Source organism: Mytilus galloprovincialis, chromosome 2 (assembly GCF_965363235.1).
Source record: "Mytilus galloprovincialis chromosome 2, xbMytGall1.hap1.1, whole genome shotgun sequence".
In the NCBI taxonomy this organism is placed as follows: Eukaryota; Metazoa; Mollusca; class Bivalvia; order Mytilida; family Mytilidae; genus Mytilus; species Mytilus galloprovincialis.
In genome coordinates, this window is record NC_134839.1 from 7,690,728 (window position 1) to 7,713,288 (window position 22,561).

Consider the following 22,561-nt stretch of genomic DNA (forward strand, 5'->3'; position numbering starts at 1 on the left):
TTATTTTAATTGGTCTACTTTGTATCTCAATTACAAAAATACAAAACGAAGTTTTCGATGACGTCAGCTGTATTCATAAGAGGTAAGTAAGTTTTCAAACTTGTCGAGCCTGTTAAGTTGTATTCCTTTATTTTAATGGATACTAATTTTCGGGCAATGAGGAAAATTTGCCTTCTCTTGTACATTTGATATTCTTTCAACGAATTTTGGATGGAAGAAAGGAATACAATCCAGTTCTGTTAATGCCAATTTGTAATAAGAAAATTTCTTTGTTTTCTTGGTAATTTGATACAAGTCTGAGGAATATGAATTATGTATGAGATATATGTTTTATTGTTAAAACATGTATAGGGATAGCTGCAGTTTCAAGCAATGATATGCGTTTCACGAAATTAGTTAGAAAGAAAAATCGATATCAAAATATTTGACAGTTTCAATTAAATAAATAAGTAAAATTGCGTTCGTTTTCAGAATCTTTGAGTATTCTTTTGTTGTTGATTGATGTTTAATTTTAATTTTTTTTTGTTACCGTATGTTTATTTGATATAATATTTTTATAAATTCAACAGTCACTCAAGCTAAAGAATGTCCCTAATCAAAATGGGTAAAAAAGCTCAAACACTTTAAACGAATGGATAACACCTTTCATATTTCTGACTTGGTACAGTAATTTTCCTTAGTAGAAAATGACTTATTAAACCTGGTTTTATAGGTAGCTAAACATCTCACTTGTAGGACAGTTGCATAACATTCCATCATATTGACAATGATGTTTGAACAAAAACAACCAGACATAATTGCAGTCAACATTGTTTTATTATCTCAATCACTATGAAGACAAACAAATATACAACAAAGAAGTACAAAAAGGCATTTAGACAAAGCACATTAGCAAACATGAATTACACGAATACACAAAGTTTAAATGTTCTTGTCCCAGGCGGATTGCCCTGGCCATATTGGTCACATTCTTTTGGAACTTTTCCACGGTTGTCATGTAATGTTGTCATATTAATGTTTTAATTAATATTGCCATTAAAGCGGGAGGTTTGGCATGCCACAAAACCAGGTTCAACCCACCATTTTTTTCTTAAAATGTCCTGTACCAAATCAGGTAAATGGCCATTGATATTATATGGTTCGTTTCTGTGTGTGTTACATTTTAATGTTTATTCTATTGTGTCGTCGTTCACTTATATATTTGATACGTTTCCCTCAGTTTTAGTTTGTAATCCGGATTTGTTTTTTTTTTCTATCGATTTATGAATTTCGAACATCGGTATACTGCTGTTGCCTTTATTTAACATAGAACATTAGTACAAGACGAGATGTATAAGTACAGTGCCACGGTATGTAACAAAGAAACACCAGCAGACATATAGACAAAGCACAAAACACGAATACAACATTTTTACCATAGAATAACAACACAATGACGGGCTGTATAAGTACAGACCCACGTCAAATAGATCACAACACAATCAAAATAATCAGTAAAAGAAATATGCATAAAGATAAATGAAAGAATAACTTACAGAATTTATTCTTCTTTGACATAAATGAACAGCATTGATTCTGGTTTTTTATTAGGTACAAATGTATTAACAAGTTATATGTGTCAAGATACGATATTTGTGTATTTCTTTGAAGTGTGTTTGAAAGTAAATAAGACTCCTCGAATACAGTGAAAAGTCAAACAAACAACAAATTATTATTGATTGGTGCATCAAGTATAAATCAGAATTTTTTTTTCTAGTGTTGTACTTATAAATCATTGTCAAAAATGAAGGCAGTCTGAGTACTTGCAAACATTTTTATCCCCCACACATTCAATATATGTTTGTTTTAATAAGGGATAACGTGATGGGATAATTTCTTTGTTCGCTGTTGGTCATATCTGTTAATTCGTTGTACTCAATTAGCCGTGTGATCTCTTCTACAGGAAGTCTACCTTACATACATATGGTAACAAATCGGCAAATAGACGAACATAGTTCTTGCACTAGGAAGCTGATGATGTTTTTTTTTAATCAGATCATGTGGCCTACGAAATTCTTTGCCGATCATCTCGATAGTTAATAAGATGGCGTCTATTCCAAAATACATATAAAAGGTTTCTACATTTAAAAAAACCTCCTTTTTGTCTTTTTGTAATTAGATATAGTGTGTTATAGATAAAATATGAGATTAATGTCGAATTAGATAGATATTGCAGTTAATACCTCTTAAATGGGACTATGTCTTAGCATTTCACAAAATTGAGTAAAGGCTTTTGACAGGATATTTCCTATTTCAACCAAGTCCCTAAAATATTAAAAGTAAAACAACGTAATTTATAATTACCTTAGGTCTTCAATTGCCGATATTATGAACACTTTACCTTTATCATGGTCAAGGTCAAATATCATTGTTTCTGTTACCCTTTTTGGAAGTAAATCATGTTTTCGAATGAACTTAGAAACAGTCATTGATAGAGTATAGGTAAATTGGAAAATATTCCTAAAATCCATATACAACTTTGTCTTCATGTTACACAAAGACGCGTCTCCATTCAGTGTGCGAGAAATATTTCCAGTAGCCATTTTTCGGTAACTTATTACTAGTAATCAACAGGACCTAAAGATTTTACTTGTGGGCTCGGTAACATATAACTGTGTTACGATAAGAAGTTCAAGTTCATTGTTAACAATAAATTTCAACATGCGTTTTTTACCGTATAATGTTGACTTCTGTTGGTTTTTTTTTCTTAAATTTTAAAAGTTTTTTAAGATTTAAAATAGCCTCGATAAAAGCATGACATTTAATCTCAGGATGCTTTTAAACGGTTCGGAAAAATTTAAATATACTACATAATTTAACCTAGAAATAATATGGTCTACCCATTATTGTGTCACTTCTTTTCTTTGTTTGGTTTAACTTTACGTCATGTAGTCATTGCATGATGTGGTTTTGTTGCTTAGTAATGATGATTTATCAATCCTTTTCATAGTTTGAATATAACATAATGGTGGTACAAAAAATTACGATTTGCACTAAATGATGTGCGCGTTCCAGTATTGGATGTGGTTCTGTTATTATTTTTATGTTGAAATCACATTTCTTGATAAGGTGAAATCACGTGACTATTTTGGAAGCATTTGTTCTGTTTTTACACTGATTTCTATGTTTTATTTGCCTCGGATGATTGAAGCAATACACGAAGTTCAAATTAAAGTTAGAGTAACTATCCAGCTGAGTTTTTTTTATATACAAAACAGGGACTGATGGTCATGCATATATTATGGAGGACTGTCAGACAAATAAGTAGTTTTAGGGTAAAACATTCTTTAAATGTTCTGCAGACCCCTGAGATTTCTGATGGCAGTGTAGAAGTGTAATGTTGACTGTAAAAAGTTAACTCATCATTTGAATGTAAAAACAAAAATCCAACTTTTACTTTAGATTATGTAAGATGCCTTTTCTAGATCTGGAAGATAAGCTTCTATCAAGTTTTATGCCAATCCATGAATTCAAACAAAGCAGTATTCTTATTAAGGCCTGGCATTGTCAGTTTGTTTTCTATCTGTGAGTTTGACTCTCCCTCTGATGTTGTTCGTCCCCCTTTTGCCCCAAGATAAATAAATATATTAAAAACGTTACTGTTACGAATATCAAATAAAAGCAACAGTAGTATACAGCTGTTGGAAATTCATAAATCTATTGAGAAAACAAAAAACAAAATCCGGGTCGCAAACTAAAACTGAGGAAAACACGCAAAATATAAGATGAGAACAACGACACAACAGAAACACTAAAATGCAGCACACACAAAAACAGGTTATTTTTAAGAAAAAATGGGGGGTTGAACTTGGTTTTTGTGGCTAGTCAAACCTGCCGCTTTTATGGCAATGTAAACTATAACATTAAGATGATAATATTACGTGACAGGACTACAGTACAAATAAATGGGAGAACATACAGGACAGAGAAACATACAAAAAATAGCTATCAAAAGGTACTAGGCTTATAATTTAATACACATGACGCGTGTTTCATCTACATAAGACTCATCAGTGACGCTCAGATTAAAACTGTTTGCAAGCCAAAAAAAAAAATGCAAAGTTGAAGAGCATTGAGGGCCAAAAATTCCAAAAAAGTGTGCGAAATAAAGCTAAGATTATCTGCCTGGGATAAGTAATCCTTACTATTAAGAATAATTCATACTTTTGCAAGCAATAAATTTATAAAAATGACTATATAATAGATATACATGTTAACACCTAAGTGGTGACTTACTACAGAATAAAAATGAATACGTAAAACAACCTAAATCAGCACTTTAAAATAGCATAGCCAAACAACGTATTATATGTCAGCCGAAGACATCGACGCACAAAAATGACGTCACTTAAGGAATGACTGTAATATTTTTTCTGTCTATGAAGAAATAACATAAATAATTTGGTGCACACTAAATAACGCTCGTAGCTGGTTATCTAACAGTGTGCACCACATTTTTTATGTTATTTCGAATAGACAGAAACAAATATTACAGTCATTTCTTATAATTTGAAATACACCATACAAAGGAGCAGAGGGTATTTTACTGCTTAGAAATGGGACATTGATAATTGGAAAGTTGAAATCGTCCTGTTTATCATAGATTTTCGTGTGAAGTCGTTGATCTGTGCCAATATTTAGGAAAAAATCAAAGTATAAAACAGTCCTTATAGTATCAGTAGCATCCTTAATTCCAAGTTCACAGGGATATATGAGATGTAAGTATTGGCTGAAATATGGGTTATTCAATGATACAAGTGATAGGACATCATCAATATATCTGGAAGTATACTTAAAGAATCTCGCAAGGTGATTTTTCTTTCTGTTTTTGTCCTTAAAACATACTATTACGGTGAAAAATGAATTCTGAAGTAACAAAAAGTAAAGGTAGGGGAAGAAGAGATTTTAAGAATAAGTTTAAACTCCAACAAGTTCGGGGAATACAAATGTTTAAAAATATACAGCACCCCTATGTTTGGACCTAGTAGTGCATATCAACTTTCCATTCTATGATATAATGTGTGCCAATTACACTACTGTTCAAGGTTAAGGTGAATGTTGGTGCCCGTAAAATGTTGAAACCCGCTGAATTTCTTTGCAACTGCCGTAAGCCTAAGACCTTTTGTGCAGTGGATGTCGTTTTTTGCTATGGTTCATAAGTGTTTCGCATTTCTCCTATGTTTATATAGAAACATTAATGTCCTGTTTGAATGGTTTTACACTAGTCATTTTAGACCCTATATAGCTTCCTGTTCAATGTGAGTCAAGGTTCTTTGTTGAAGGCTGTAATATGATCTGTAATTGTTAACTTTTTTCACAACGAGACTTGGATGTAGTTGTGTCTCATAGGCACTCATACCACATCTTCTTGTTTCTACTTATTTCCTGTAGTCCTTTGTCATCAAAATTTGGTAAATGATTTTGCAATAAAACTTCTAAATTAAAATATAAAAACAAAAAGTTGTGGTATGATTGCCAACGAGAGGACCTCCCACAAGATACCAAATTACGTAGAGGTAAACAACTGTCAGTCATCGTACGGTCTTCAACATACAACGCATAAGAAGCTATAATATTTATAAGAGCATTAAAATGATGAATGAACCATATGTTAACAATGCCAACACCATCACAAATCTCAGAATATAGAATTTATGTTGCGCCTCACTTCCACGATACGACATTACTAAAATAGCTTGTATTTCATTATCGATTAATGATATACTTTTAATCAACTCACTCTAAAGTTAGAGAGACGGGTAATCGGGCTAATGAATCAAGTATCAATACTATTAAATAAGAATTTTTGGATTTTTTTCTATCGTGTATGATCATTTCAACATTAATAAATATTAATATTTTTTTCAGATATCCCTCACAATACATTGAAAACAGATCAAGATCAAAATAGTTAGAAAGCCAAACAGGTATAAAGTTGAAGAGCATTGAGGACCCATAATTCTAAAATGATATTATGTCGTTTCACATTTATTCTGCCCAGACCTTGTAATGACGAGTTTGCAGTATTTTTAAGATCATAAGGATGTCTAAAACTTCGTATATTCACGTTTATGTGAACTCTCGTTGACAGTTGTCTCATCTGAAACTACATCATATTTCATTTTTATTTAGATTTTTCTACGTTGTGTTATGCATACTGTAAAATTGTACTGTTTAATTATAAGTCGTATTTTTTTATGTCTTAGAATTGTGAGCTGTTTTTTCGACGCACGAGTTTGAATATCACTTTTTTTCGCCTTTTTTTTTTTAACACAGAAAGAAATTTCTAAACTATTTTTATATAAAGGTGTATTGAAAACAATATATATTAAGACTAATCAACATAACTCAAAATATTTATTTAAAATCATTATCAAATATCAACTGTACTTTTGGATGTTCTCATCGACAAACTGTTTCAATGATGGTTCGACCATTTGTTACCTAAATAAACAAACCAAAAAACATCAGAATACTAAAACATAAGGTACTGAATATTGTCTATCGACCATGTCACTTTTATTGGAAAAATCATCAAGTGCAAGTTTTTGTAAAACTGATACCATTTAGTGGACTTTTTTTTATTCACGATTCAGCTAATTCAATTAAAATGGACATTATACAGTATTGTCATACGTTATGTTCAATGTATGATCAAAAACAGTCAACATCAATCAAACAAGTGCCAAAAAGGTGTTTTTATATAAAATGATTCAATTGTATTTTATTGATGTTGTTTAAGTTGTTAGTTATTTATCCTTTTTTTCCTTTAATCTTTTAGAAATTTTATAAAGATTTGCGAGAATTACATATAATAAGTGCTTATAAAGTCCTAATGAAATTGCAAACCAATTTCTCGTCGATAAAACTTGCACTTAATTCTTTACTTTTGTAAATTAGTTATAAGGGCCAATAAAAACAGATACTAGAATCCATTATTGTTTGTATCAAACACCTGACTTGTTGAAGAATCACTTAAGAGTAAGAAAAATAAAAAATCTTTAAAATCATTTTGCCTTTGGCACAATTGTAAATGACGAAAATAAACAATAAAACAAATAATACCAAGGAACCTCGCCTTTATATCCATTTTTATTTGATAGTTATATTGAAGCCTTCAATAAGAATGGACAACAAAAACTTAAAATCAAGTGTAAGTCGGTCATGACCAACGTTTAAACGATATAACAGAAGTCGAAGACGATAAATCTATGCAATATACTAGTATGCAGGGTAATATCAACATATTAGGATGAAATATTGTATTTTGACGATCTAAAACATATTTGCATGTGTTGCCCTATATCTTTTGTTCAAGATAATTAAACAATTATAAAGTTAAGATAACACATAACATATTAATAGTTTGTCATACAAATGAAAGGTTTAGCTAGCTTTTTGTCATGGTTTAATTCACCATTTCCTCATAAGGAAATGCATGCAACAAATCAGGAATATGACTGTTGTCTTTCTATTTGTTTGAGCTGTTGATTTTGAGATTTCTTAATTGGCTTTCAGCTTTAAATTTTTCCTGGATATCAGTATGTTTGTTATTTTACTTTTTTGTAATTTAATAGAGAATGTTAATATGGAATGTATCAAAGAAACAACAACCCAACCAAAGAGCGGCAACAGCCTGAGTTAACTTGAAATATAAATTGTTATAAATACAGATATCTTAGTTCTGGTTAAGTAATTAGAGAAAATAGACTAATAAAGATTAAACTACTTGCCACGAATACAGCATCCATTGTAAAGTTGACAGTTGTAGTAGTGCTTGCTATCGTAATAATAGTAGCCTTTGTTGTTATAAAAGTAGTAATTCTTTGGACAGCCGTTATGGCTGGTGCAGTAATAATGTAATCTGCCGTATGGGTTGCCTAAAATACAATAAAAAAACAGGAAAAAAACATGAAAATAATAATGTTCAAAATTAGGAATAGAATAAAAGCATTACTAAGATTTACAATACAATTCAAATATGAAAGATTTAAAGTATGCGATCAATTGATAAAATCAACGCTTTGTTATTATGTTTGTATGCTGTTATATTAAGATGAAAGGACTGTCGTTCAGTGCTTGTCGTTTGTTTATATGGTTCTTAAGTGTTTCTCTTGTCTCGTTTTTATTTATGTATATATTAGACTGGAACGTGGTTTTCCTGTTTGCTATTTTTTAATTGTTTTACACTAGCTAAATCTCATTAAACAAATAAATCTGCTGTAGGTTGAACAAGTACTAGATTACAAGAATTTCAATTGTATATAGCTTCTGCTTTCATTAAACATTATTATATAATTTTATTAATACTCACGTGGGAGACAGCATCCTGTATAAGAATTGCAATCATACTTGTAAGACCTACTGCCATATTTGCAATACCCTCTGTTGTCATAATAATTATATCCTTCTCGACATCCACCGTTAGTGCAATATCCGTTACGTCTTTTACCAAGATGTCCCTGGTGTTTGTTGTAAAAGTTATCTACAAGAAGATAGTTTCGACAAATGTGAATATGAAAGTACAGAAGGTAAATTGTAACTTAATAGCAAACACAATGTACAAAGTAACAACAACGATAATTACAAATGCTGATCAATTTTGATAAGACTACTTACCACGAAGACAACATTTTGTGCCACTTGGGCATCCATATGTGTACCTCTTGGCACATTTGAACCCTGTGCGGCATTTTCTATTCTCACAATATCCACCTTTTCTGTAACATTTTGGCCGTCGATTGTAACCTTTAAAAAAACGTTGATGTAGGAAAGAATTAATAGATCAAAGAGGGAATACAAATCTCAAAAAAGTCTATAAAATAGAAATAGTTTTATTGTAAAAAATACATCTTAGCTTTCAAACCCAAATAGAAGAGCGTTTTTGTTTACATTTTGAACACTGTTCGATAATTGAAGCATTGACAAACATACAATATTTTCTTATTCTTACATGATGACATATTTTCGATTCTTGTTTAGAATTCGACTTCCGATCACAGCAGTTCTTTACGGCGTCCTTTTTATTACTTTCTGTATGCATTCCTATTAATATGTGTTCAATATCGAGCACTGGTTGTTACATTTTGATTTTTTTGGGTCTTTTTAGTGAATACAACCAGCGTTCATCTCAGATTTTCGTTAAGGGAAAATTGTGTTGATTAATCTTCAGTGCTTGTGTTTTTAACCTGTGTAATTGGACGAGAATTCTAATGTTTATTATCGTTGCATGCATGGAAAAAGAATATTGCTTTCATGCACTCTCAGAAATTATTGGTATTTGTTAGAACCCATTCTGATCACATTGAGCTTTCTTTTGGCAGCTTCACACTAACCCGATAGACAGGTTTGATTCCCGACTGATAATAGTTTGAATAGGATTAGTTCAATATACTATACACTTTTATCTATTTTGTAATAAAACTTCTGAATGCCGATCAAGAGAGTGAAACAAAGTGGAGTTCATAATATCATTTAACCGCTAGGTATAACTGTTATTCAAACTAGACAACACGCAAATGCTCAAACTTATCATTTGTAAGTCTGTAATACATTGATACTTAAAGGCATTTGATCGAAATGGACCTACAAATAATGTAATTCGATGAAAAGACAATTTGTTGTAGTTTTGTATAGTCATATAGTTCTTAATGTGCATTTTATTTATACATCATTTGCTTTCAAATGATAGAGTTTAGGTCCATAAGGGTGTTTTGCAATCAAAGTGTTATTTTCTTTATAAATCTATCAGTAAAATATAAAATAAAAATTTAAAAATTCAATTCAGACATAAATAATTCAGGAAGCAACCTTGATTTGTTGAAGCTTTTGATTTTGCCATTTATAAGGGACTTTCCTTTTTTAGTTTAGTATTTTTATGATTATACTTTTCATTTTTTACAGGAAGCAATACATGTAGCGTTTTTTGGAACAACACCAATGCTATATTTTTGAAAACAGTTATAATGCATATCTTGAGTAGATTACCGAGGCAAACCTGAACTGTAGGCTTAATTAGTTATCAAAGGTACCAGGATTATAATTTAGTACGCCAGACGCGCGTTTTGTCTACATAAGACTCATCAGTGACGCTCATATCAAAATATTTAAAAAGTCAAACAAGTACAAAGTTTAAGAGAATTGAGGATCCCAAATTCAAAAAAAGTTGTGCCAAATACTTAAAATAGAGAAACTTTATACATAGCTCCTTACCTGTTCCACACACAGCAGCAATCAAACATACTGCGAGTAACACCTGAATAACCGTCGTACTGCAATGGAGGTATCTTGCATGTTGATACTGCTTTAAGTATGAAATAAAAATCAGCGTTGTGAACAGATGTTAAATATATATATATTGTGCAAAAATTATCACGACATGCTAAAAAATTAGATTGAAATATTAAATAACCACACAGGCATGTAATTTGTACAAATGTCAGGAATATAAAAAAACAGACTTTTGAATATGTTAATCGTATCGGAACACAAATTAAGTTTTGATTTATGAACATATCAAACTATGATAAGTAGTTTTATTTCACAACACATTAACAAAAGAAGCAATTATCATTACTAGATTGGGTGAACATTGTATGTTAAACATAATATAATAAATCTGTTATTTCACAGTTCATGAGAATATGATAACAAAATATGTCTAAATTGTTTCTAAACATAAATGATGACAAATTGATTTAAATCACATTCTGTTGGAGCCTTACTTATAGTAATAAGCCATAACAAAATCAAAGCATTATCAAAATTTACTATTTGGATTTTCACAAGTTAATTTTTAAAAATAGTAAACAGAAGATGCTGTATCAATTTATCTATCGGGACAAATATGAGTTGCACTGTCCCTCTGGTATCTTTCGCCCCTCTCTTATATAACGCATAACAACCAGGTAGGATTATAATAAAAGCATAATCAATGCATTTTCTGTGTTATTTCAGACAGAAGGCAGAAGAATATTTATAAAAAGTTGCATTTTTCTTAACACAGTATTCCCTTAATCAACTGGCCTTCGACACAGCGAGCAAACCCCGTACTCCATCGTTATAAAACTTTATACCTCCATATTTTGATAACAAAGAGCCACTTCTAATTCCGTATTCGTTCCATCTAACGTCAGTATATATAGACAATAAGGCTCCTTTGACAGGGGACTGTGAAACAGAAAAGTTTAGATATACATCGAATACCCATGGCCATGTACTTACAGGGAAATTCGCCATCTTTCATGACAGAGGTATGAAAAAAAATAATGCCCACCTTCGAAAATCAATTCGAAAGGATAATTAAAGATGCTGTTTCGTTTTTGTATCAAATATTTAAGGCAATAAGTGTCTTTTTAAGTATTACACAAGAAACCTTATACATCAATTCACAAAAAGAAGAAATGATTTTTTTGTCCCCATTGTTATGATTTTTTTTTATTTACGGTCACATTCCTCTGGCATCTTCTTACGTTGTTCATATGTTCCAGCTCGTTATGCCTGTGTCTGAAGTGACGTTTTAATTTCAATAATCATAATATATGTATTACTGGGAACCATTAAGTCATAGATAGCGTTTCCACAAATTAATTAAATCTTTACTTAATTCTTCCATAGATACACATATTTGGTTTACAAGTTTGCCTGTATAAGGTGAAAACTGATTTCAAACGGATAAGCACATATCTAATTGTACGATAGTGGTGTTAACCGAAACCTAAAATTGAGATGCGAGCTGGGTAAATTTGTCAATCCGTTAAATACACTTATTCTTCCTATTCAACACTGTAATTAAATCTTTGAACATTACTTTTATCAGTATAAATATTGATTTTGTTATCAGTAAATTAAAACCATACTAAATATTACACATATGTATTTTCACGGTACTACAATCTTTCGATACATATATTTTGGCATTGCACAAGGTCACAGTTTTTCTCTGCATGTAAATGACGTCTTTACACTGAATCTATCTGATATTGAATGTGTATCGATTAAATGTTAGTCGTCGATACATGACCTTTTTAAATAGTTGCTATTGGCTTTGTACTAGCTGCCAGAAACTGCCAGTACCCTTATATCTGCACTAAGTGTCTCTTTTGTTATTTAAGATGAGGGATAAACATATACCCTGTAACGTCCCGTCTTGGAGTGTGTTTCATGTGTTTTTTTGTTTTTTTTGTATCGATCTTAGTCTCTAAGATTTCTCAATGAGTTGTTTCATATATTTCATGTCGAATAGGGCCTTTTACAGCCAACTAATCGGTAGGAGGTTTTCTTATTGTTGAGAAGGCCGTACGGTTACCTATACTAGCTAATTTTATTTTTAATTTAGCTGTAAGTGAAAGGTGTCTCATTAGCAATCATTCCACATCTCCTTATCTTTATATCGACCAATTCTTTACAACCCTCGATCTATTCTCAATCTTTCTCTTTGATTTTTTTCTAATTTCATAAAGTTAAGTGCTTCTATATCCTATACTAAATGTCATTGCATGCTTTTGTTTTTGCTTTGTTCCTTATTATATGTTATTTAAAAATAACCAGTTATTATTGATTCAAAGGGATAAGGCTAAAATAACAAAACCAACAAGTTTTATGTAGACTTATAGCGATTTGAAGTGTCAAATATTGAAAAGACGACATTATCAATATTTGCATTATGTAACAGAGCATGTAATTGTGTATAATGTATTTTATTTATTAAGGAGACGGATTAATATAAGCACGTTTTGCTTGTTTCTGAATCCTAATTGTGAATATGTCTATAATTATACTTGTATTATTCATAATTTAAAATATTGTTTACACTAAGACGAATTTGTATTTACGAAATTATATGTCGACCTCTCTAGTCCTTTTGGTTATGTATCGTTGGGATTCTGGCGAATTAACGTAGAACCCGCATTTCTCAGTACTGACCCTTTGCAAATTTTATATCTGTGTTCGTTCAAATAAGAAATATATAAAGGCAACAGTAGTATACTGCTGTTCGAAAGACATACATCGATTGAGAGAAAACAAATCTGGGTTACAAATTAAAATTGAGGTAAACACATCAACTATAAGAGGAAAATAACGAAACAACAGAAACACTGAAGTGCAATTAAAAAAACAATATGATAATGCAATACACACAGAAACGAACTATAAGATTACAACTGCCACTTTCCTGACTTGATGCATAACATTTTAAGAAAAAAATGGTGGGTTGATATATTGTACCTTTATATTTACAATGATTAAGTCACTGAACCAAATACAAACTGTTCATCGCGTGACCACTATGAAATGGAAATGCATTAAATTTTCATTTATTTCTCAAACATTTCATTTGAATTCAGATTCAGCTTTTAGTGGTTTATATTGATCATTGAATTCAAAATGAGGAACGCATTAGGTTGAGGTGTAAAGATTTAAATGACACCTTAATGGCAAACATGAAAATATTTGACATACTCAAAAAATGTAGGGGTTTGATTATCTTCTTGTTCCTATGCGTCGCATTAGGAAACTTTTACAAGAATTTCAAGATGTTTTCATCATATTTTTATACACATATTCAACCATAGTGTTTGATGTTTGCACTCCTCAATTTAATATTCATCCATGAACTAGTTATAACTAATTCTTATATCAACATTAATAAAATGTATTCATGATAAAATGTAAAATGTAACATTGTTTAATATTTGTAAAGGAAGTTGCATGTTTTGCCTTTTACATTCTAATGCCATAACGTATAAGTTAAATGTACGTTTCTAAATGTTTATTATTCACGACAATTTTTATGTAGCAATAAATGTATTGTATGCAAGATTGTATTATACCTTCAAGCATTCCCTTGACACCATTTGCGAGTATGGTCTTGAGGAAACGATGATAGTCCGTCGGAAGGGGACGATCAATGGCTGACCCGTGTTAAGAGAGAGAGCCATAGCTCTTGCACGTTAAAGACACCCTTGTAGATTTCGAAAAAGAGCAGGCTAATGCCGCTACAAGGCAGCATTCGCACCCGCAAAATGTAAAGGGATTAATATAAGTTGAAAACTTGTTTCACAATCCACTATAAATAAATATGTTTAAACTATTTGGAATATGATCCCAGTTAGGGCAACCAGTCCGGTACCCACGAATGTAGTTCTTAAAAAAATATATAACTTTTGTTATAAATTGTGTAGTGTTATTATTTCACAAGTTCTGTAACTGAATGTAGATTTATTTGAAAGGGTATGCTTTTTAGTTTGAATTTCTGTAAAAAGTTTAATTGATTTAAATGAAATCTGGCGTCAGAACATAGAGTAAATTGCCTAAATTCTAGCCTTTATTCTTCCCCGGAAGTAGACAGACTGACCCTGTTGTCAATAAAAACAATTTTTTGCAACGGAATGCCGGTCATGATGCACTGAGATTGTGCTTAGACACTTCAAAATGAATGCCTAACATGAACCAGAAGTCCCAAGGTGGCTATCAAAATTATTTATTGAACAGGACACTATGTATTTACTATGATTTTCAATGCGTTCCAATGGGGCAAATAATTGGGTCCCCGTTCCATTTTAAGACTTATTGAGAAAGATTGATCTAGGGGAAGGCTCGTTGCATAACGTCAAGAACGCATATACAATATAGGAAATGGACACTCAATGTTGGTTTTTATTAATGAATGCATAATTCAATTATCTATCATTTTATTTATAAGTTTCGAACATATTGCTTATGTTTCACAATTGATCTATTACTTTTTTTATTCAAAACAAGATACAAAAATGTCGAAAAGAAAAATAAAGAATCAAAACGAAACGAAAATTTTTTTTAAAGACTTCCTTCTAAAATTCTAAATCTTTTTCATTCTACCCAAATACAAATTGAAATCAAAGAAGAATTGAAAATCAGAACAGACCTTTGAATCACATCTGAGTGAGAACAGCTCCATATATTTCTAATTACTTGTACTTTTTATATCGAATATGTTTAATCTTTAAACCATACATAAATAGAATCAAGCAAAAACCAGACCCATTGCCTTTAATTCAAGTCGTAAAGGGGTACATAAGTGTTCATCAGCGAGTTTTGTTTAAATGATATTTGAACAAACATATATCGAGTATGTCGATAGAGAAATGACATCATTTAGGACAATTTATTTCAACGCTTTGTCATTCTATTAAAACACTAAACGATTTCACCAAACGTATTTCATTTATAAAAGGGTGTATTTTATACACAATAATAATGTAAAAAATAAATGTGGAATTAATTCCTGATTGTTGCAAAAGAATAACATTTTCTTTTTTCAAATTAAAAGCATTTGTTTAATAGCAATATTTGAATATTTCGATGAGGTGTTTTGGGTCAAGTTACGACTGGTAGTATGAGTATTATTAAACAGTAAAAGGCAAACAAAGTAAAAGTATAATCATTTCTGCGTGTGATATGACTCATAGTTTGTTATTTTGTTGTGCAAAAACACTACTATCTATAGTAAAGGAAGAGTCGAACATTTTTCTAACATTTGCATTGCAGTTTCCAAGTCAGGATCATGTCAATCAGTGGTCGTCATTGGGCGCTGTCAGTTATATTCGTTTTTCGTTTATTCCTTTAACATTCTTAGCCGTTGAATCTTTTCATAGTTTGTTATCTCGGAACGTTTTATAGTACACTGCATTGGTTTTGATCCAGACCATACGGTGACCAATAGCTGCATACAACTACATCATGCGATCAATATTGAATATTAGTCACATTTACAATCATACCGCATCTTCTTAGTACATAATGTAGAAATTTTAAAAATCGTGTTTGATTTTTTTTCCTGTTAATTTGGAAAGTTATGTGCTGATAGTACATCTTTGATATAGGTTTGATTCATTAAAAAGTTTAAATTGGGAATACCTGAATTAGACTTATCACATGAGTCGTACTAATATGAGCAACATTACTAGTGTCAAATGTTGAGAATGATCGGCTTAACCCCCCGGAGTACCTTATATCAATCCCAGTTTTTGGTGGCGTTTATGTTGATCAGTTTTTAGTTTTCGAAGTATGGTTTTGTGAACTGTTGTAGACGTTAAGCTTGAACATCTCTCTGGTATCTTTTTGTCTCTCTTTTGAAATAATATATGATCAATATAGTCATGTCTTATACTGTAAATGCTCGTTAACACGAAGTTGTCATATTTGTATTGTACGTTGCCGTCTCATTTGAACATTTTCAAAGCTACTCGTACTGATATTTGTCGAACTGATTTGAAACTTACGGTAGTTGTTTGTTAATTTAAAGTATTAGTAAAATAAGTGCTCCCTTGTTGTAAATTTCGGGGCTGAATCAATAAGGAAAGCGGAATAAAGTACTAGTACATCTTTAAACTAAAAATTGATAAAGCTTTATATGTTGATATTTAAAATACATAATGAACTCAGACAAATCAATATTTCTAAATATGTTTATTTGGAAGCATATCTATTAATTTCACTTCCAGCTGATCTTTTAGGCGATTTTCCCTCCATACGTCTCGGTTCTATAAAACAAAACAAATTAGACTATAGTTTATGTATATATCTTAATGTAATTAACCATAAACGGATATCAAGTCAGTGTATGTCATTTTCTGTTGTATAGCATATTTGGTTTTCCTTCATTTTTGTGTACATAAATCAGGCAGTTAGATTTCTTTTATTGAAGTTTTTTATATTTGTAATTTCGGGGCCTTTAATAGCTGACTATGCGGAATGGGTTTAACACGTTGTTGAAGGCCGTACAGTGATTAATAATTGTTAATTTCTGAGTTATTTGTACTCTTGTGGAGAGTTGTCTCATTTGCAATGATCCTTAATCTTCTTATTTTTAAATCGGATAAAACTTTGATATTGATACATGTTGCAGCTTTTTATTTTGAAAGCTTAAAACATGATATAAAACCGAAAAGACGAATTACAAAGTATGATAACATTAATTTGAAATTATAGTCTATAATCGACATCACTTTTATATGCTTTATATAAGTTCACTTTTTGTTTGATTTGGTTTTTTCTGTGAAATGAAGACCACATTAATGTTTGACTGTTTTTTTTTCGTCATATGGAACATTTTTTGTTTTCTTTTGCCTTTTTTCAACGTATTGTATAGACAATTATAATGTGTTTTCTTGACATATCAACCATATAAAGATAAGTCTTAGAAATGGGGAATTCGAAGTTTAGGGCCGAATCCGTGTGTCGTTGATATGTCTAGTCATTACACTATTATTGTCTTTATACTGCATTCTAGAAAAATAAGCATTTTAAATTGTTGTTTATTGTGTTATTGTTATTTATTTGATTTGGGAAAAAAAAGGCCTCATATCTGTTGGAGAATTATACACACAATAAACATGATGAAATGTATATTACCTGTTGAAACCAATCGATAATGAACATATGCATTTGAGTTTGGACTAAAATATCAACAATAAACATAACGAATAATAAAGACTGTAAACAAAAAATATTAACAAGTGAAATATGTTTTTTTTTAAATTGTTAAAGAAATAAGCTTTAGTCGTTCCACACCTCTTTGTATACATTCAACACAAGGACATGTTGAAGAGGTCGTCGTGAATATTTAAATATAGCTCTGGCTCTACGATTTAAATATTCATGAGAAAAAGTGATAATAGGTCAGTGACTGTGTATAGCATAGAAATATAGTCAATGCATGTTGGCTGCTCAAATAGAACAAGAACAATAAAAGTGTTTGATACATATAAAAAAAAAGAAAATGTTGTATGATTTCCAATACATGCATGTATCACGTTTTGGTAAAAAAATCTTCAGAAAGCATTATATGTAGAATATTCTCAATTTATCAGACCAAAAACGTGGAAAGGTACTTTTTGAATCATGTTTGTTTGTATATGAGAAGTTTAGAAAGAAGGACGAGTAACAGAACATGTAGCCCCTTTATATCAATTATGTTTTTTTTGCGTATACATGCCTTTTAACCTCTGTAATAATCGTCTACGTTATCTCCGTAAGGTTTTTGGTATTCCACGCGATCTCCATAAGGTTTTTGGTATTCCACGCGATCTCCATAAGGTTTTTGGTATTCCACGCGATCTCCATAAGGTTTTTGGTATTCCACGCGATCTCCATAATTGATTGGGTAAGGGTTGTACGATTCATCTACAAGAGAAAATGAAAGTAAAAAGAAAACAGACATTAATCTATGAGTAATAAAAGTACACGTTTTTTGACAGACATAAGAAGTGTAATGACTTCCACTAATTGCAAACTTAATAATTATATAAATTCTTACCTGGGAGACAACATTTTGCGTCTCTTGGACAGCCATATGAGTTCTTTAGGTCACATGCGTATCCTTTGCGACAAGTGTAATGTTCGCAATATCCATCTTTTTTGTAACACTCTGGCTGTGTGTCAATATAAGCTGGCTTTGTATCATAATAATCCGGCTTTGTACCATAATTATCTGGCTTTCTGTCATAATATTTATCAGAATCTATAAAATAAAACAAATATGATGTTCATCAAAAGTGTTAAAGGTATATGACAAAAAGAAACTTAAATTCCTAATAAAAGGAAAACAATTATTGTGTAAACACGACAAAAAAACATACCGACAAACCAAAATCTTAAGAGTATACATTTAAGGCTTCATAAAAAGGCGTATTTAAAATAGTGACGCTTTGTTATGTCAAGTTTATAGAAATAACATACGATGTTGTGAAATCATTATATCTCTATTTTTGGTTTGATAAAAAAAAACAAGTTTACAGTATATCAGACGACTATAATGTGGAAACTACATTCTTGTATGTATCAAATTTTTTTTAATTGTAAATGATATGTCTTGCTATTTCTTTAAACCGCTACATGATAAATAACTATTGTCTAATGACGGGCGCATTGCATTTGCGCCACAAGGTTATATTTCATTTGCGCCAAAAAAAAAATAAAAACTTCATTTCGCCATTTCACAGATAATACAGGTAAGATATAACGGAATAGTTAAATTTTCATTGCTCATAAAGGTTTGTCTCTACAGTGTTCCCCCTGGAGAATTGAGCGAATTCATACTCTTTTCTGATAAAAAAAAATGAGAGTTTCAAAGGTTTCAAATTATGTGTAGTGTTCATATGTTTAAGCTGTCAATTTAGACATTGTCAATTCAGAGACTAACAGAGGAAATAAGTCTACAATTTGTGATGACCACACTTATAGATTATCATAAGTTCTGAAAAATGGAGACAAGTCGTTTAGGTGTACTAAAAAAAGAAAAATTTGGAAAGCCAGAATAACTTACTGATATGGACTGCAGTTTGACGATGGAGAAAGAAAAAAATGGACTATCTTTTGGATAAATAGATAAATATGGTATGCACATGAGAGACGAAATTTCCAGACATGAATACATCAGGACAGTCGCTTATCTGTTTTGTACCAGAACAGACTTATAACTTTACTATGGTGTATCGTACTGTTCTAATATATATAGTATATAGTGCTTTCTTTTAGGCGTTATATTACGTTTTATGATCATGTTAATTTATTATAACAGAACTGTATAACAGAACTGTGTTTTAACAAAGTTTTAACATAACTCGTATGGTTTAATGATTACTGATTTCTGAGGAACATGTTATATTATGCAAACCCAAACTGCCTTTATTATTATAAAGTTTTTTTAAATAAGGATATTTTTAATACTATTTGCCTGTATTTACCTGTATTATTGGCGCACATGAAATGTTTCACTTTTAGCGCAAATGAAATATGGTTTGTGTCGCAAATGAATTCAAAGATTTTTTTGGCGCAAAAGAAATGCCAATTGGCGCGAAAAAAAAGCACCGCTACTGACAATTATTTATGAATGACCAGAACAAAAGGGTTTTTTGGCGAACGGCACGGCATTATTTTTGAATTTAAGTTGCTTTCGATTATTTTGAATGAATGACGAGACATCTACAAGAGTTTACATGTTTTGAAAGGGAGATTTTACATACTTTATAATTGTGACAAAAGTGACTCCGTTGTGTCTTTTGAAATTTGACACCCCTAAAAATTAAACTAACTGAAATTAATGTACTCAAAATATTTTTACTGTACTGTGAAAGTAATTTATTGCTTCCTAATTCTGTATTATGGTTAAACATACATTAGTTCTAAATTTTCATTTATTTTTCTTTCAACAAATTTGTATTTGTTTTATTGAGTGTTTGAACTAGTGGGAACTATATATTTTATAGTCTTTTTAATACGGAATTTACATTGGAATTTTCTAAACTGAAACCAAATTAAAGACGTTTATTCGATGAAAAAAAACTATAAAAAACAAACCCATTTTTTTACCTCAAATATTTCGACCTAATTCATATATATTTCAACTTATATGTTTGGTAAACAAGCTTGAATGGAGTAGGATTTATGATCTGTTTAAAAATCGTTTTGTTTGATTCATTCTTAATGTCTGTTAATGGCTTGCTACATTTAACATGCACGAAAGAAAATAAACACATGGTTGGATACAACATATGCTATTACAACTTATTAGTGTAAAACAGAATCAAGTTTTACTACATATATATAGATAAATTTACGAAATCCTTCAGCTAAACATTGAAATCGTCCTGCAATTACGATAAATTTCCGGCTTTATATTTAGGTGCCGATACATTTTGTGGATTTGATGTTTAAAATCATTAATGAATGATCTGCACATCTCGAAGGTATCTAATTTGCGATTACCATTGTATTTTTAATCTACATAGCTGTATCTATGCGCAATAAAAATCTAAAACCTTGAAAACAAAGTTCCACTTGTTGAAATTGGATATATATATATATATATATATATATATATATATATATATATATATATATATCAGTCTAAAGATTTGCACAACGGTACTGATATAAGATGTTATAATACGAAAATGTTGTTATTAAATCGTGCTGACAAATATTTCGGCTCAACAAATGGCCTTCTTCAAGTGTCACAAGTTTTAACAATGTATATATATATATTCCATTTATTTTTCAATCAATTTCATATTTGATTTTATCGGGTTATCAAACGAGTTGGAAGAATAAATGACAGAAAATATTTCATATTGCTTTTTCATAGGAATCTTCATTAGAATTCTCTAAAATGTCCATTGAAGTAATATTCTATTTCAGAAAATGAAATCATCACTTATATAAACGTAATTAACTCACATTGAACGTGAATAAATCACGTAAAAAAACATATATCTACATAAAGTATTTCGACGCATTTCAAAGATATTTCAGCACTACTCGGTTATGCAAACAGACAAGCAGGAATAATGTCATGTTAAGAAATTATTTTCTTCAAAATGTACCATAAAAAAAAAATACCGAACTCCGAGAAAATTCAAAACGGAAGTCTTTATCAAATGGCAAAATCAAAAAGTAAAAATAAATTGTTTCTAAGGGACTGTAGGTTGATTGCAACATAAGCATGCACGAGATAAAATAAGTAAATGATTACGATACAACAGTTTGTGCCTTTTCAACTTAAAAGTATTATGTAGAAAAGGTGGATTTTAATTTGGAAATCCATTTGTTTCATATTTCTGACATCTCAATTGTTTTCAAATTCGTCATCGGTTTGTCAAAAGAACGGACCCTTAATCAGACTCAACATTAAATTGCATTTTGCAAATCAACAAAATGTTACCTTTTGTGAAGTTAAGATTTAATAATAGAGGAAATGTGTAAAACCTACCTGATCCGTACACAGCGGAGATCATTACGACTGCGAGTACCAACTGGATTGACATCATCTTGTAAAAAAATTGTAAACTGAGATGTTCATTTCGACCTTAAATATGAAAATAAGAGAAAAAAAAATCAGACAGATGTGGCGCTAAATTGACGCAAAATTTGTCAAAACATGCTTTAAATTGGATCAAACTATCCAACAACCACGCAGTTGTGGTAAGGTTTAAATAAAAAAAATATATCAAATGAAGACATAAGCAAAATGTTGAGTATACTAATCACGTTTGAACACAATTAAAGATTTCATGCATGCACGTATTGTATTGGGATAATATGATATTAATCGTATTATTTTACAAAACATTAACAACGGAAGAAATTGTTGTTTGTGACAACACAATCTGGATTTAACCAGTTTCACAAATAAGATTTGTACAGTGGCAAGCATCGATATAAATCCGAATAAAGATATGCCATTTCAATGACTTACACAACTGCTACCGAATTGCTTAAAATCATTATCTGCTAATTTCTTATCATAACTATGAATCAAGAGTTGCAAGCGGTGAAGTTTGAATCATTCCTTATATGAACGGTCAACATCATGAGTTGGTTGACATTGGTGGATATCTGTTTCACAAAGGACTACGGATATGTTCAATTGTCGTTCTCATAAAAGAGGGACGAAAGATAATAAGGGACAGTCAAACTCATAAATCGAAAATAAACTGACAACGCCATGGCTAAAAATGAAAAATAAAACCAGACAAACAAA

The 22,561-nt window shown here is 30.8% G+C and overlaps 1 protein-coding gene across 1 annotated transcript in view; it reads left to right on the top strand.

Moving 5' to 3' along the window:
- Positions 1 to 22,561, top strand: part of LOC143062798 (uncharacterized) — a 528,850-nt gene that overhangs the window by 57,273 nt on the left and 449,016 nt on the right. The window lies entirely within an intron of this gene.